General features: G+C 42.0%; 1 protein-coding gene across 2 annotated transcripts in view; it reads left to right on the forward strand.

Annotated features, from left to right (window-relative positions):
• KCNB2 (potassium voltage-gated channel subfamily B member 2) overlaps positions 1-14,465 on the forward strand; it is a 441,301-nt gene that overhangs the window by 372,223 nt on the left and 54,613 nt on the right. The gene's annotated exons all lie outside the window — the stretch shown is intronic.

A 14,465-nucleotide genomic window follows, 5' to 3' on the forward strand; every position in this document is an offset into this window, starting at 1 on the left:
AATTTTAATTGAATTCTGAGATGGTAACTAGGGTTATTTCTAAATATGCATGATTTTAGGTAGACTGTGCTGCCAGAAAGATTGTCTCCTGGCATTTTAATCTATTTTCCCTGGTAATTTTCTAATTCTGACTAAAGACATCAATGTTGCAACTTGGAGTACCATCAAAACCCATCTCCCAAACCTAGGGCTGTTTTAGAAGAATAAAAAAAAAGTTTTATCCTTCCCTACCTTCATATCTCACAAATTCCCTTTCCCTATATCAGAAACAATTTTAATTGCTAAATTTCATGTATCTTAAAATATTGTTTAAGCTTTTTAAAAGAAAAATATATTCCTTTTAAGGTATTCATTTGTATGTTTTTGTGCTTATCTACAAAGACAGCCTGTGAGCTTTTTCATGTATGCATCCTCAGTCTCTCCAGTTGTATCTGATTCTTTGTGACTCTTTGGATTGTATCCCACCAGGCTCCTCGGTTCATGGGATTTTCCAGGCAAGAATACTGGAGTGGGTTGCCATGCCGTTTTCTTGATCAGGAAGGGGCTCTTCCCTCAACCCGTATTTGCTGCACTGGCAGTTGGATTCTCTACCGATGCACCGCCTGGGAAGCCCTGCGAGCGTCTTCCCTTGCCTCCGAATCTTTGTGCCCTGCCCTCCTATGCCCCACCCCTCTCCCCAGTGTGCATTATCACCCTGTAGAATCAGGGGACTTTTGCACCTCAGAAATCTCATCACTTTTCTATTATCCTAAAGGCTGTTCTTAGTCTGTCTCTTTCTCAGATACCACAGAGAAGAGTAAATAAAACAGAAAGTGGGTGGGAACCAGGCACAGCATTCCTGTGACAACCTTCTGGCTCTCAGCCAAAAGTTCTACCTCAAAAAATCTCCTCTTTCCTTCCTAGACTGTGTGTCTCCCCCGAGGAGTTGGACATAAAGCATGCATCTCTCTGGGAAGCATAAATCCCCATTAGCGATTTTTCTTTGCTCAGAAAGCTATCGTTTTCTCAAAGCAGGCTCCTTCTGGAACGGAGCAGAGCTGCCTGCACTCTGAGCTCATTTGGCTTATCCCCACAAAGCCTAGAGCTGCCCCCACCGCTGTGAGGTAAGTGCCTTTAGCACTTCCCCTGGCAATGACCTTCCCAACTGCCTCAAAGTTTCCAATAGCCCAAACTCTGTCAGCCAAACAAAATAGCGGCAATTTCACCACATAATCAGCTTTCATCACAGTGGCAGCTGGCACATTGTGAACATTCAGTAAATATTAATCAATAGCGATCCAGTGGCACTGAAGAGAGACAAAAGAATAATCTCCTGGCTTAACCAAGGTCACATGAAACAGACGCTGGGCACTCATTTTCCAGGAATGGCACGTGTTCCACCAGCTAGATCTGCTTAGGCAGGAGAATCTGTCCCATGCCAAAAACGTTTTGCTTCCACCAGCAAGCTCTCCAGGACAAAGGACAACTTATGCTTCTGGTTGATCTGTATTAGTGAAAGGGGATTATGAAGGATGCCCTAAGCCAGCCTCATGAGAATCTCCTATCTCTAACTGTTTTCTGAGCCATCAAGTGAGGGATCTGAGGACCTGACTGTGGACCTTAGAAAGATACCACAGCATTAGCAAATACCCCGTTCCACCCCAGAATGACCTGCTTGTCTGAAACAATACAACCTACTATCTTACACAGTTTTGTATATCTGGAAGTTGGTCAGGCTCGTGGTAGATCTTGACTACTTAGTGAACAATCTTCTAAGAACTAAGAGGTAGAAAATATTGTTAAAACACATAGAGAATTTTACCAAATGACATCTAAGTTTAGGAGAGAAAAATTTACCAAATGACATAAGTTTAGTATAGAAAATGTTACCAAATAACAATAAATGTAGTCTTTTTGCGCAGGTGAGGGCCTGACCTAATTCCTGACTTCCTTGGATAGTCCAGTTTCAAACAGTTACCCTTGTTGAGCATATCAGAAGATGGGCCCAATGTCTAGCCAAGAACAGGAGGAGGGCTTCTGATCAAGAGACTGTCTGAACTGGATGAGTGGATGTACCCCGCCCCCTGCACATAGACAGAGCTCAAGGTGTCTTTCCAGGGCAAACTGTTGCTCCAGGGATATCTCAAGCTCTACTTTCCTAAATGCTTTATTCTCTAACTTAACCAGTCATGCCTCTTGGATCTTATTTTACCTGCCCACAGACAGTACCCAACCCAATCCTGGCCCCAACTCCTCTCACTCAATGAAGTCTAGCTCTGAAACCCAGACCTAGGCCAGGGCCTTAAACTTCTCTCCACAGAAGGAAGCAGAAATAGATTGGAGGGAGAGAACCAGCTCATCACAAGTTTTCCTCACTCTGTTCTGATTCCCAGAAGGGCTCTATTTGGAAGATTCACCCAACAAATAGTCTATTTCATCTCCCAGATTTGAAGCTATTTCGGAAAAGAGCCTTTACACTTTAATCAGGTGTTTCGTACATGACCATCTCCTAATAATGGTGGCTCAGATGGTAAAGAATCTGCCCGCAGTGCAGGAGACCTGGATTCCATCCCTGGGTCAGGAAGATACCCTGGAGGAGGCCACAGCAGCCCACTCCAGTATTCTTACCTGGAGAATTCCAGCCACAGAGGAGCCTTGTGGGATACAGTCCATGGGCTCACAAAGAGTTGGACATGGTTGAGTGACTAACACTTTCACTTCTTGTCCTATTAAAGATTTCTTGATTGATTTCCAGTCAGTCAATTTTTTAACTTACCTGTAATCACAGTCATGATTATAAAAGGTGGGTTTTTTTTTAAGAAGCTACTAAAACTTTGCTTTATACATAAAATTAATGGAGGATCAAGGCTGAAGTCATTCCTTAAGCCTTTGACTCAAACTATTACTTTTGACACAGCTATACATTTTAAAGTAAGAAATGTGGTGGTAAATTATACCTAGCCACTTGCCATCCCTTGTGCCTCAGATTTGCAAAACAACAAAATTAAACTCCTTGTTCCTCCATAATAGAAACTCCTATTATGTTTCCCCAGTAAGACCACAGAACATAAACTGCTGCTGCCTCTCAGCAGAGGGAAGCATAAGCTAGTCTCTCTCCTTCATAATTATTTTATTTAGAAGGCATAGAAGAGACATATAGAAAAATAACAGTGTGAAGAGTACAGGGAGAACTCATTTCTTGGAGCAGGTTTTAAATGAATTAGAAATGCATTTTCTCCATCTGCTGCTGCTACTGCTCTTATGAAATTTGGGATTCACAAATTGCAGTTTGTATAACACTAACTCTGGGACTTAGAAAATCTACTCAGGATCTGCAACCTGAGGGAAATGCTCTGGATTATTTCTGAGAGCTGTACCGCACAATAAGGAACATACGCTCTATAGGGCTTCCCCGACATCTGACAGGAAGCACCACGTGCTTGTCAGGGAAGAGGAATATTAGTGCCAGAGCACCAGTACTATATCCTATTTCATGTTTGAAAATCCTTCACAGCTCTTCTGTGTGGTGACTCCCAGCACCCCTTAATGGAGAGATTCTCATTATCCAAGTAAAAAAAAAATACTCACCATGTTTAAAGACATAGTATCATGTGGTAGTTTAGTCGCTAAGTCATGCCTGACTCTTGTGACCCCACAGATTGTAGCCCGCCAGGCTATATATTATCATAGGACACCAAAAAATAAAAAAGCAATTTAAATGTGTCTTCTCACCATATGGCTTCTCACCATAGCCTCCCTCAAGGAAAAGAGAGGAAAACAGATATCTCCATAATCAAAAACAAATAAACAAAAACACATGAACAATAAATAAAGTGAGGTGATAAATGCAAAACTCAACACCCAAACAAATCCCATTATTTTTCATCTTCATTGTTCATTAGGCTTGGAAAGGGGAGGAAAAGAGAGGGATGAAGAACAAGTTCTCTAAGCATCTCTCAAAGGGTCAGATTCAGCTTCTATTGTTCTAGAACATTCTCTGTAGCAAATAACCACAGATGGCTAATCTTCCCAAATACAAAAACCTAAGTTATTTCATTCATTCTCCCAACAGTGCCAGACACTAGGACTACAGAGATGAAAAAGCAAGGCACCGAAGGAGCTTCAAGTCTACGGGGGAGGCAAAAACACTGGCAATCATAATAAATGTGATTGTGCTTTAATAGAGTAATGTATAGAGTGTGGCAGGAAAGAGACAGAACTCAGAGCCAGTAAGTCTCAGCCCACCAATCTAATGTTCCTCTTACCTGTGAACCTTGGGTATCCTCCTGTTCTATCACACCCTGATAACCACCTACCACACCTGTTCCCACTAGGCATCATAGGAATCACAGCCGCAAACATGGGCAGGAAATATGGATGTGCATGAAATTTGAATAATTTGATACACATTATTTTATTTAATCCTCACCACTACCCCCATTTTCCAGATGATGTCACTGAGGCCTAGAGAAGTTGAGTTCAGTTCAGTTCAGTCTCTCAGTCGTGTCCGACTCTTTGCAACCCCATGAATCACAGCATGCCAGGCATCCCTGTCCATCACAAACTCCCGGAGTTTACTCCAACTCATGCCCATAGAGTCGGTGATGCCATCCAGCCATCTCATCCTCTGTCGTCCCCTTCTCCTCCTGCCCCCAATCCCTCCCAGCATCAGGGCCTTTTCCAATGAGTCAACTCTTCGCATGAGGTGGCCAAAGTACTGGAGTTTCAGCTTCAGCATCAGTCCTTCCCATGAACACCCAGGACTGATCTCCTTTAGGATGGACTGGTTGGATCTCCTTGCAGTCCAAGGGACTCCCAAGAGTCTTCTCCAACACCACAGTTCAAAACCATCAATTTTTCAGCTCTCAGCTTTCTTCACAGTCCAACCCTCACATCCATACATGACCACTGGAAAAACCATAGCCTTGACCACACGGACCTTTGTCGGAAAAGTAAGGTCTCTGCTTTTTAATATGCTATCTAGGTTGGTCATAACTTTCCTTCCAAGGAGTAAGCGTCTTTTAATTTCATGGCTGCAATCACCATCTGCAGTGATTTTGGAGCCCCCCCCAAAATAAAGTCTGACACTGTTTCCACTGTCTCCCCATCTATTTCCCATGAGGTGATGGGACCAGATGCCATGATCTTAGTTTTCTGAATGTTGAGCTTTAAGCCAACTTTTTCACTCTCTTCTTTCACTTTCATCAGGAAGCTTTTTAGTTGCTCTTCACTTTCTGCCATAGGGTGGTGTCATCTGCATATCTGAGGTTATTGATATTTCTCCCGGAAATCTTGATTCCAGCTTGTGATTCTTCCAGCCCAGTGTTTCTCATGATGTACTCTGCATATAAGTTAAATAAGCAGGGTGACAATATACAGCCTTGACATACTCCTTTCCCTATTTGGAACCAGTCTGTTGTTCCATGTCCAGTTCTAACTGTTGCTTCCTGACATGCATACAGGTTTCTCAAAAGGCAGGTCAGGTGGTCTGGTATTCCCATCTCCTTCAGAATTTTCCACAGTTTATTGTGATCCACACAGTTGAAGGCTTTGGCATAGTCAATAAAGCAAAAGTAGATGTTTTTCTAGAACTCTCTTGCTTTTTCGATAATCCAGCAAATGTTGGCAATTTGATCTCTGGTTCCTCTGCCTTTTCTAAAACCAGCTTGAACATCTGGAAGTTCTTGGTTCACGTATTGCTAAAGCCTGGCTTGGTGAATTTTGAGCATTACTTTACTAGCGTGTTAGATGAGTGCAATTGTGCGGTAGTTTGAGCATTCTTTGGGATTGCCTTTCTTAGGGATTGGAATGAAAACTGACCTTTTCCAGTCCTGTGGCCACTGCTGAGTTTTCCAAATTTGCTGGCATATTGAGTGCAGCACTTTCACAGCATCATCTTTCAGGATTTGAAATAGCTCAACTGGAATTCCATCACCTCCACTAGCTTTGTTCGTAGTGATGCTTTCTAAGGCCCACTTGACTTCACATTCCAGTTACACGGGGCCAATATCAGATAGTAAGAATGGAAGGAACAGCCTCTGACCTCAAAGTCCATGTTCTTTCCATTACATTTCACTGCTTCTGCTGCTTTGCTCAGAAATAATTATCAACACCAGTGCTGGAAGTAGCCCTGTTTCTGTGGTTTTAAGTTCAGTCTCTTTAGTGTAGATTGCAGTCTGTTGGCAGAAAATTAACTTTCAACAGCAGCAACTCATTACATGCATTTTAAGATTGGATTACACTGAAGAATTCTCAGGAATCCCAAGCATAGTTTTCCCACCATGAGACTCTTGGCACAAACCCCATTGTCCTCAGGGCTGAAACAGTTGTGTAAGGGAGGACTGAAGCCATATGCTACATACGTTGCACAGGAGGAATGGCCAGTATTATCACCTACCTTAATTCTGACCATGTCAGGCCAGAGTATCTTATGTAGATGAAATGGAACTCCAGTTTTCTGCACTGATGCAAATATCTTAGTGGTTATAAAATCATGCTGCTTATGTATTTTTAATGTAAAATAAGTTTTGTTTTCTTGGACTGTGAAGATTGTGGGCAGATTCATCATGATGCAGCAATGTCAGAAGCTGATTTAAGGAACAGAGCAGGAGGTGATACTGTTTACTGTTTGAAACTGCAGGGTAGTTGTACATGTTCAGGATGGGAACAGGGTAATTGTCAAGATCCTACATAAAGTTCCACTGCTGTCTTTAAAATTGTCATACATGCTGATGTAGTAAGAGTTGAAAATGAGGAAAATTAATATCAAAAGGATACGCTAATAGAATTATTCATGGACAGAGTTCATGGGGGAAATTCTCAGAAATGTCAGCTACCCAGCTTAGACTGTAGATGACCCATCTCCTTTGCAAGATGTGCATCAAGAGGGGCTTCCCTGGCAGTCTAGTGGTTAAGACTCCGTGCTCCCAATGCAGGGGTTGTAGGTTCAACTCCTGGTCAGAGAACTAAGATCCCACATGCCATGTGGCACAACCAAAAAAATTTTTACCATGTGGCACAACCAAAAAACAATTTTTTTTTTAAGATGTGCAACAAAAAAAAACAAAGCTGGGACTTCCCTGGTAATCCAGTGGTTAAGAGTCTGCCTTCCAATGCAGGGGACACAGGTTCAATCCCTGATCAGGGAACTAAGATCCCACATGTTGCAGGGCAACTAAGCCTTCATGCCACAATGAAAGATCCTGTGTGCAGCAACTAAGACCCAGCACAGCCAAATAAATAATAAAAATAGTTTATAAAAAGAAAACAAAGCTAAAAATTCAGGTAAACTGGGGTTTTACAGATCCACTTTAACACTTCCATACAATGCCTAAAGTGCAGACAAGCACTTTGATGAATAGATGACTAGTTGAATGCATGATTTCACTAACAATTCATTCATGGTTAATAAATTTTTGCATTGTGGAACATTTTCTGAGATTTAACTAAAGCTGGCCATGGCCCAGACAGAAGAGGTGACATTTCAGCCTCATCTGAAGGGATGTGCAAGCCAAAAGTACCTAGGGATGTTTTCCTTTTAAAAAATCAGATCCACTCAGGAATTAACATCACATTCACTACCAGCCATTATTCCTTAGTGTGAATAATTTAATCAAATGCCATCCTTGTAATAGGTGGCTGATCCTGTGGGAGTTTTAATTGGCTCCAAGTGGAAAGGGAAGAACTGGGGAGCCTGGGACCTGAATGTGAAGGTGTGGTCCCTGGTCTAAGAGGCCAGAAAGCTTGAAAGAAGAGGTAGGCCAGAAAATGGGGATAAAGCCATCATTTCCCCACCCTCAGCTTTTTCCCCCTCCACTGTCAGTTCCCTTTGAAAATACCTGTAAGAAAGGAAATCTGCAGTTTCCCCCTAAGTTCTGTTTAGATTGTGCACCCTTAACTCTCCCACTGTAGAGTATTCAGAATCAATATTTTCCCACTGTGGGGCTCTCATCACATGATTCCTGGGATGCTGGACAGTCTCTGCTCTTCCCTAGTCTGAAAGAAGAGAAAACAATGTCTGAGTTTGTATGGAAGGGGCTTCTTGGAGTGATGACCACAGGACAGGGCCCCGTATCATCGAGAGTGATAGCAGGAGCGAGAAGCTTCCAGCAGGGTCACCACCCATGGAAAGTCAAAAAGAACTTCGTCACAGAGAAGGAGAAATATTGCATGACATCCTTTATATATGGAATCTTAAAAGAAATGATACAAATGAACTTACTTATAAAGCAGAAACACACTCACAGACTTAAAGAATGAATTTACAGTTGCTGGGGACAGGATAGTTAGGGAGTTGGGGATGGACATGTACACACTGCTATGTTTAAAATGGATAACCAGCAAGGACTTACTGTATAGCACATGGAACTCTGCTCAATGTTACATGGCAGCCTGGATGGGAGCAGAGTTTGGGGGAGAATGGATATATGTATATGTATGGCCGAGTCCCTTTGCCGTTGACCTGAAACTATCACAACATTGTTAATTGGCTATGCCATAATATAACATAAAAAGTTAAAATCACCTCTTCAGCAAATTAAAAGGCCTTGCCACAAATATCCAAGCCTACTTGCTCCTTTCCTTTCTTTCTTAGCCCATTCCCCACAGGAAACTGAATCTTCTCGGGTAATCTGGGACCATATACTAGGTACCCAGAACACATCATGTGATTCACACGAATAATCTCACTGAGCCCCCAGTAGCCTGAAAAGCTGTAAGATCATTCCTGGTTTATTACCTGGGGAAACTGAGGCTCTGGAAGGTTGCATAGCTGTCTAACGTTTATGTCACTGGAAAGTGACTGAGACAGAATTTGAATGAGTGTACAAGACTCCTCAGGCTTCCCCGGTGGCCCAGTCAGAAAAGACTCATCTGCCAATGCAGGAGACTCGGGTTCGATCCCTGTGTCGGGGAGATCCCCTGGAGGAGGAAATGGCAACCCACTCCAGTATTCTTGCCTGGGCAATCCCATGGACGGAGGAGCCTGGTGGGCTGCAGTCCATGGGGTTGCATTTTGTCGGATATGACTGAGCGACTAAACCACCACCACAAGACTCCACAGCCTATCCCCTTTTCCCTCTTCTGTGCCCCCTTGTATTCTAATTCTATGTCTCATTCTCATCTTATTTAATTTTTTTCTAAATCCCCTGTGAAAGTTGTTGCCCATGAAGATTTGTCTACCATCTGATAGTTCTGGACACAAAGCCATTAGGTTGTAAATTAAATTAAACTTCTGTTCAAATAAGTATGCAAAATAATCTTTAAAGGCAGCAATATGCTTAAGGAAATGGCCATGATAACGTTTCACTTCTGAAACTATGAGCTTTGCAGTGCCAGCTGATCAGCCCCCGGGAATCGTTAATAAGTTTTGTCTTGGACTCCTGCACAGCCAGGATATCTGGTTTGACCTCAGAATGATGGATGTGGGTGATTCGGATCCGAGAACAGATAAAAGAAAGGAGGTTTATGCAAGCTGACAAAAAACAGGATTGCCGTAGCTCTGTGTGATTTGCTATTTATGAAGAGATTCTGTTTGCTTTTGTGACAGATTTATCTGTCCTGACATTTATTCTGCTTATTAAAAAAAAAAATTCACACTCATCAGTTTTGTATCTGGGCATGATAAATACATTTCATGTCCCAAATCCTATTATGCTAAATTTATTTTCCATTCCAGTATGGGGCAGAAAATATATCTTTGATTTGTTCTTTTCAACTCTTTTGAGTGCATTATCATGTGATTTTATGCATTTCCTAATTTTAGACACTTTACCTGCACTTTTTTTTTCATTTTTTCTGAAAATAAAAAAGAGAGAGAAAGCTGACTTAAAACTCAACATTTAAAAAACTAAGATCATGGCAACTGGTCCCATCACTTCATGGCAAATAGAAGGGGAGAAAAGTGGAAGCAGTGACAAATTTTATTTTCCTGGGCTCCAAAATCACTGCAGACAGTGACTGAAGCCATGAAATTAAATGACACTTGCTCCTTGGGAGGAAAGCTATGACCAACCTAGACAGCATGTCAAAAAGCAGAGATATCACTTTGCCAACAAAAGTCTGTATAATCAAAGCTATGGTTTTTCCAGTAGTCATATATGGATGTGAGAGTTGGACCATAAAGAAAGCTGAGCATCGAAGAATTAATCCTATGAATTAATAACTGTGGTGCTGGAGAAGACTCTTGAGAGTCACTTGGACAGCAAGGAGATCCAACCAGCCAATTCTAAAGGGAATCAACCCTGAATATTCATTGGAAGGACTGGTGCTGAAACTAAAACTCCAATACTTGGCCACTTGATGTGAAGAGCCAACTCATTGGAAAAGATCCTGATTCTGGAAAAGATTGAAGGCAAAAGGAGGAGTTAGCAGAGGATGAGATGATGAGAGAGGGTCACCGATTCAATGGACATGCTTTTGAGCAAACTCTGGGAGATAGAATGCTCAAACTACCACACAATTGCACTCATCTCACATGCTAGTAAAGTAATGCTCAAAATTCTCCAAGCCAGGCTTCAGCAATATGTGAACCGTGAACTTCCAGATGTTCAAGCTGGTTTTAGAAAAGGCAGAGGAACCAGAGATCAAATTGCCAATATCCGTTGGATCTTCAAAAAAGCAAGAGAGTTCCAGAAAAACACCTACTTCTGCTTTATTGACTATGCCAAAGCCTTTGACTGTGTGGATCACAATAAACTGTGGAAAATTCTGAAGGAGATGGGAGTACCAGACCACCTGACCTGCCTCTTGAGAAATCTGTGTGCAGGTCAGGAAGCAATAGTTAGAACTGGACATGGAACAACAGACTGGTTCCAAATCAGGAAAGGAGTATGTCAAGGCTGTATATTGTCACCCTGCTTATTTAGCTTATATGCAGAGTACATCATGAGAAATGCTGGGCTGGATGAAACACAAGCTGGAATCAAGATTGCCGGGAGAAATATCAATAACCTCAGATAGATATGCAGATGACACCACCCTTATGGCAGAAAGTGAAGAAGAACTAAAGAGCCTCTTGATGAAAGTGAAAGAGGAGAGTGAAAAAGTTAACTTAAAGCTCAACATTCAGAAAACTAAGATCATGATATCTGGTCCCATCACTTCATGGCAAATAGAAGGGGAAACAGTGGAAACAGTGACAAACTATTTTGGGGGGCTCCAAAATCACTGCAGATGGTGACTGCAGCCATGAAATTAAAAGATGCTTGCTCCTTGGAAGAAAAGTTATGACCAATGTAGACAGCATATTAAAAACCAGAGACATTACTTTGCCAACAAAGATCCATCTAGTCAAAGCTATGGTTTTTCCAGTAGTCATACGTGAATATGAGAGTTGGACTATAAAGAAAGCTGAGCACCAAAGAATTGATGCTTTTGAACTGTGGTATTGGAGAAGACTCTTGAGAGTCCCTTGGACAGTAAGGAGATCCAACCAGTCCATCCTAAAGGAAATTAATTCTAAATATTTGTTCGAAGGACTGATGCTGAAGCTGAAACTCCAATACTTTGGCCACCTGATGCAAAGAACTGACTCATTTGAAAAGACCCTGATGCTGGGAAAGATTGAGGGAGGAAGGAGAAGGGGGAAACAGAGGATAAGATGTTGGATGGCATCACTGACTCAATGGACATGAGTTTGAGTAAACTCCAGGAGTTGGAGATGGGCAGGGAGGCCTGGCATGCTGCGGTGCATGGGGTCACAAAGAGTCAGACCCGAGTGAGCGACTGAACTGAACTGAACTGAACTGACCTGGGAGATAGTGGAGGACAGAGGAGCCTGATGTGCTGTGGTCCATGGGGACATGACTTAAGGACTGAAAAACACCCTGCACTTCTAGGACTTCTACCTATTTTAACATATAAAGTCCACAATATTAGTAAACAGAATTCAGAACTAAAATTTAATCATTGTATCTTTTGAAAAATAATAAGAGGACTAATTGAGCTGCACAAAGTGTTTTTTTATATATGTATCACCTTATTCAATCTTTGTGTATACTGCTTATCAAAATTAGTTGAAACAAGTAAGATTAAAGCAAGTGTCATATTATCATCTCACCTTTTTTTCGGGCCACCTAGCAGATAACATAGGGAAAAAGGTTTAGGTCATGTCTGCGTGCATGCATGTGTGAATAGTCGCTTCAGTCATGTCCGACTCTTCATGACACTATGGACTGTAGCCCACCAGGTTCCTCTGTCTATGGGATTCTCCAGGCAAGAATACTGGAGTGGGTTGCCATGCCCTCCTCCAGGGGATCTTACTGACCCAGGAATCGAATCCGTGTCTCCTGAGTCTCCTGCATTGCAGGAGGATTCTTTACTCACTAAGCCACCTGGGAAGCCCTAGGTTATGGCTACCCAATACCAAAATGTCTAGCCACCTTCTTTCTTTTTTTTATTTTTTATTTGTTAATCCAGGTGTCTATTGTTATAGAAATTTACAGATAGTTTGTAGTGGTTACCAGTGGGCAGAGGGGATGGGGAGGGGCAGGAGAGGTTTATGGGGTTAAGAGATACAAACTCCTATGTACAAAACAGAAAAGTAACAATGGTGTATTTTATAGCACAAGGAATTATAGCCATTGTTGTCGCTGTTTAGTCACTAAGTTGTATCCAACTCTCTGCACCCCTGTGGACTGTAGCCCGCTAGGCTAGCCTTCTATAATGTCATAGGCATACTAAAGGCCCTCCAAAAACATCTGTATCCTCATCCCCAGAATACGTCAACATGTTATCAGTTCAGTTCAGTTCAGTCACTCAGTCAGGTCCGACTCTTTGCAACCCCATGCACCGCAGCACACCAGGCCTCCCTGCCCATCTCCAACTCCTGGAGTTTACTCAAACTCATGTCCATTGAGTCACTGATGCCATCCAACCATCTCATCTTCTCTTGTTCCTGCTCCTACCACCTTCAATCTATCCCAGTGTCAAGAGTCTTTTCAAATCAGTCAGTTCTTTGCATCAGGTGGCCAAAGTATTGGAGTTTCAGCTTCAGCATCAGTCCTTCCAATGAACACCCAGGACTGATCTCCTTTAGGATGGACTGGTTGGATCTCCTTGCAGTCCAAAGGACTCTCAAGAGTCTTCGCTCCAGCACCACAGTTCAAAAGCATCAATTCTTCGGCACTCGGCTTTCTTTATAGTCCAACTCTCATATTCATGTATGACTACTGGAAAAACCATAGCTTTGACTAGATAGACCTTTGTTGGCAAAGTAATGTCTCTGGTTTTTAATATGCTGCCTACGTTGGTCATAACTTTTCTTCCAAGGAGCAAGCATCTTTTAATTTCATGGCTGCAGTGATTTTGGAGCCCCCCAAAATAGTTTGTCACTGTTTCCACTGTTTCCCCTTCTATTTGCCATGAAGTGATGGGACCAGATATCATGATCTTAGTTTTCTGAATGTTGAGCTTTAAGCCAACTTTTTCACTCTCCTCTTTCACTTTCATCAAGAGGCTCTTTGGTTCTTCTTCACTTTCTGCCACAAGGGTGGTGTCATCTGCATATCTGAGGTTATTGATATTTCTCCCAGCAATCTTGATTCCAGCTTGTGCTTCCTCTAGCCCAGCATTTCTCATGATGTACTCTGCATATAAGTTAAATAAGCAGGGTGACAATATACAGCCTTGAAGTACTCCTTTCCCTATTTGGAACCAGTCTGTTGTTCCATGTCCAGTTCTAACTATTGCTTCCTGACCTGCACACAGATTTCTCAAGAGGCAGGTCAGGTGGTCTGGTACTCCCATCTCTTTCAGAATTTCCCACAGTTTATTGTGATCCACACAGTCAAAAGCTTTGGCATAGTCAATTAAGCAGAAGTAGATGTTTTTCTGGAACTCTCTTGCTTTTTCAATGATCCAGCAGATATTTTCAATTTGATCTCTGGTTCCTCTGCCTTTTCTAAAACCAGCTTGAACATCTGGAAGTTCACAGTTCACATATTGCTGAAGCCTGGCTTGGAGAATTTTGAGCATTACTTTACTAGTGTGTGAGATGAGTGCAATTGTGCAGTAGTTTGAGTATTCTTTGGCATTGCCTTTTCTTGGAATTGGAATGAAAACTGACCTTTTCCAGTCCTGTGGCCACTGCTTTGTTTTCCACATTTGCTGGTATATTGAGTGCAGCACTTTCACATTATCATCTTTTAGGATTTGAAATAGCTCAACTGGAATTCCATCACCTCCACTAGCTTTGTTTGTAGTGATGCTTCCTAAGGCTCACTTGACTTCACATTCCAGGATGTCTGGCTCTAGGTGAGTGATCACACCATCGTGATTATCTGGGTCATGAAGATCTTTTTGTACAGTTCTTCTGTGTATTCTTGCTAGCTCTTCTTAATATCTTCTGGTTCTGTTACCATTTCTGCCCTTTATTGATCCCATCTTTACATGAAATATTCCCTTTGTATCTCTAATTTTCTTGAAGAGATCTCTAATTTTTCCCATTCTGTTGTTTTCTTCTATTTCTTTGCACTGATCACTGAGGA

Source organism: Odocoileus virginianus, chromosome 15, assembly GCF_023699985.2.
Source record: "Odocoileus virginianus isolate 20LAN1187 ecotype Illinois chromosome 15, Ovbor_1.2, whole genome shotgun sequence".
Classification (NCBI taxonomy): Eukaryota; Metazoa; Chordata; class Mammalia; order Artiodactyla; family Cervidae; genus Odocoileus; species Odocoileus virginianus.